The sequence below is a fragment of the Quercus lobata genome, chromosome 1, assembly GCF_001633185.2.
Source record: "Quercus lobata isolate SW786 chromosome 1, ValleyOak3.0 Primary Assembly, whole genome shotgun sequence".
Classification (NCBI taxonomy): domain Eukaryota; kingdom Viridiplantae; phylum Streptophyta; class Magnoliopsida; order Fagales; family Fagaceae; genus Quercus; species Quercus lobata.
This window is the reverse complement of record NC_044904.1, coordinates 46,653,908-46,658,086: the sequence shown is the minus strand read 5'-3', so window position 1 is coordinate 46,658,086 and position 4,179 is coordinate 46,653,908.

Sequence of the window (4,179 nt, the reverse complement as noted above, 5' to 3'; positions counted from 1 at the left end):
TCCATGTATCCCAACTGTATTTTCTAGTGGATTGTTTACCGCTTGGAGGGCGGCAGAGAGGTTTTACGCCGAGGGCTTCGGTTTCCTCTTCGATAACACATCGCGTGTTGTCTTTGTGTTTGCATCTTCCTTCCTCTCTATCTTTGCCTTTTTATTATCTGCTGTGGATTATGTTTTGATTTGGCTTAGATAGTTTTTAACCAATTCCATATTATAGCTTATGTTAAGTTTCCGCACACTTGTTGTTTGACATATTGCTTGAATTGGTTAAGTTGTTATTTGGGGGTCTAAACGTTCAAGGGTGTTTATACACGTTTTTGAACTTTCAAATTCTTTTTTTTTTTCTCTGAAACCCAATAATACATAAAACCCAATATACCCAAAAAAAAAAAAATTTGCTCCTCTCTTAAACCCGATTCTTTGCCCATCTTCACTCTCAATTTTCTCTCCACAACCCAGAACCACCATCAGTCCTTCTCTCCCACAACTCAACAGCTCCACCTTCTCTAGCACAACTCAACAACTGCAATCACCCAAGTTATAAATATATCCCCAGTCTGATGGAGAGGCAACATATGGAATAAGTGTGTCGAAGAAGATTGCGATGACCATTAAGTAGCTCTTTGAGATGGATTTGCTGGACTAACAGTGGTGTTCATCGGTTGCAATAAGGTTATATCCCCAATTCTTTTGTTGTATGTATTGAATATATATAAATTGGATTTTTTGGCTTAAGCCTGAAATTGGTGGTATATCAAATTTACGGATTAGGACTCTTTTCTCTCTCTACAATATTTACATATTAGTTTGAAACACATCAGATATCTGTAAAGTGTTAATGTTTGAATTGCTTTTAATTCGAGTATTGTTGGTTTCAATTTAGATTATAAGAGTCTAATCTGCACCTAAAAATTTGTTAAATTAATTTTTTTTAATGTGATTTCTTTCTCTGATTTCATAACCGATAAATTCTCTATTCTTATTCTTCATCTTTCTCCTCTAACCCAGGTTTAGTTAACTTTCCTAGAAGCAAAACAGTTTCACTTTTCATAGACGCACACCATATGTTTGATATAAAGCTTCCAAAGTACTTCCACAACCAGACAAACTTAATACCAATTCAAGCAGGCTGGGATTTAATTTATGTGAGGGCATTAGATCAATTAAATTTTGGAAGTGAATAATTTTAGACTCAGCCATGTGCATTAGATCAATTAAATTTTGAAAGTGAATAATTTTAAACTTAGCCACATATCTATATCTTAAATTAATAAATAATTGAATTCTAATTTTAAAGTTTGAGTACTATACTATTGTTGCAGATTTACATAAGCATGTACCAGAAAATGTTAATGGAGCTCTTCATTTCTCTATTAAGGTAAGTTTCTCATATTTTTTCATAAAAAATATCAAAAGAAGTTCTTGAATGAATATTCCTTGGTATTGGATTTGGATTGTGAATTTTTGTATCATAATTGTTTTTATAGGTTGGTAGAATTGCGGGCCAATCTGTAAAACCAAGATTAGTGCTATTGCAAGGCCTTTGCTACCTAGCCTATGTTGCTATGCAGAAGGTTGGATTTCATGGAGCACAGGATTGCCATTTCATATTCAGATTCACTTTGGTTTTCTTTATTTTACTTTTTGTTTGCTAGCCCACCAATGAGCTTAAATATAATTTCAATCCATTGATATCGAACCATACAATTATATTGTTGTTTTGTTATGAAAGTCTAATATCTAGCAACAAGCTTCTTCTTCTTTTCCTATTATCCCATTTGGTTATAAAAGTTGAACATATTTGTACTTTGTATACATCATAAAGGTACAAATCAATGGAGATAAAAGATGATATTATTTCATTTTTATGTTTAATTGATACAATGCATGCATATCCTTTAAAAAAATTAGGTTTGAGCATTATCTTAGCAAGCTAAGACCTGCCAATTTAAAGTCTATGTGTATTATTCTGGTTAGCTCATTAGCTCAAGTGAACAATGATGAACACGAACACATTATGGTTATTGATTGTAATATATATTTATTTTCCTTTCGACATAGTGGTTGTTGATTGTAATATTTTTTTTATTTTCCTTTTCAAGTGTTAGGAAACTGGGAATTAATTTTGCCAAGTGAAGCGTACAATTTCTTTACCATAAACAGTCCATCTTGGCAAAGCTAATAACTCCCAAGGGGTAAAGTTTAGCTTTGAATGGTATTGGATTCAATTGAAATTTTCTCTCAACCTGTTCTTTCTAATTTTGTGGAGTCAAAGAATCAGTAGAGCTGATACATTGATTGTGAAAGTTCAATAAGTGTATAAAACACTATGAACGTTTAGACCCCCAATATACAAGTTACCAATTCAAGCTTAATGTCAAACAATTAATGTGCGGAATATGAACATAAGCTTAATACAGAATTGATAAACAATCTAAACCAAATAAAATCACATCCACAGCAAAAATTAAATGGAAAAGATTAAGGGAAGAGAGATGCAAACATAAGGACAACACACGATGTGTTATCGAAGAGGAAACCGAAGCCCTCAGCGTAAAACCTCTCCGCCGCCCTCCAAGCGGTAAATAATCCACTAAAGAATGTAGTTGGGATACATGAACAGCAAAAGACCCTCCAAGCCTAATCTACCCAATGTACCTTAGCCCTCCAAGCTCCTACTCCAACAAGGTTATGCCGAACCTATTTCTTCTTTAGCTTACCGAATTCCGCTACTTGACCATAGCATCAACCAATATAAAATTGGTCCCTTCTTAACTGCTTCCCAAACACCAAATGGCCTTCTCACAGATATGGGTATGGTGAGAAAAGGTTTTGTTAATGTACCTCTCAAGGATTTGACAATGGAAAGGAAAAGAGTAGAGGAATTTGAAGAGTCTCTATGTGAAGATTGTGGATGAATTAATCTTGTTTTTCTCTAGGGTTTCTCTCTCAAAATTCTCTCTAGAAGCTCTCTACATTTCGTGGGTATCAGGGTCTATATATAGTAAGGTGAGAAGGAATGTGAAAAGTCAGTTTTTCCCAAACAGGGTGGTCTGGCGACTTGGCCTCATAATTGGGCTGTGTCGCGAGTTCAAGCTGCGAGCTAACGGCCTGGCCAGCTTGGGATTTTTGTCCAGTAGTGCAACAGCTGGCATGACTCTTCAGCTCCCCTGCATGCTTCACACGTGTGCTAGCTTTGGCGGCTTGCCAATTGCAAGTCACCCGCGAGTTCCAGCTGCGAGTCTCTGCATCCTTGCACAATCTTGAGCATTTCTTCACACTCTCTCATTCACTACCTTTTACATGATTCCCACCTAAATAAAAGGTTACTAATTGCTAAAATACAAGCAAATTTGGCACGAAATAAAGCCAACAAGATGGTTGATAAAATTCAACCTTACAGATTGTCTTGAATACTTTTTGGCCTTTATATGCATGTCTTCCACATTCTTAATTCCTTTAGACTATATTTTATTATGAGTTTTGGAGTCCTAGAAAAAAAAAATGTCTCATTAAAAAACATGTCATTGATGATGCAATTTATATAACTATTGATATCTATTTATAGGTATATATTGCAATATTTATGGTTTGAATTTATACAATACCTATGGTTGCTCATTTCCATTATTGTTGCAACCCAAGATAGATTTCTACTTGTACTTTCTTCTTTTTCTTTTCACATTCATATATGCGGTGGTTTACAAATTACTTGATTCCAAATAAATTTGTCCTTTTCAAACTTCATCCCATCTTAATAATTAGTAGTTAATGATTGTTAGTTTATTAGATTATTTGCTTATGTACATTTTTAAAAAACCTCACTTACGACTGTACTTTTGTCAACTTTCAACAATAACTTTTTCTTAATTAAATTCATAAAAACCATTGTTGGTTTTGTTTTTATATGTTTGTATAATGTTCTCTATCAGTTTATTAAGTTTGTTCATAAAAATTTTCTACAAATGAATTAATAGAGAGATTAGAGAATGAGTTGAAGCTTATGCAAGCATATGACCAAAAAGTTAGATTTTGTTAAATTTATTTGTTTTACTTATATGTAATAAAACAGAGGATTATGGGCATTAGAGATCTAATAGGATTATCAAATAGTCATAATATAATTGTAGGATAGCTTGTGTACCTGGAATTTGGTTCTCTACAATCCATCTATTTAGT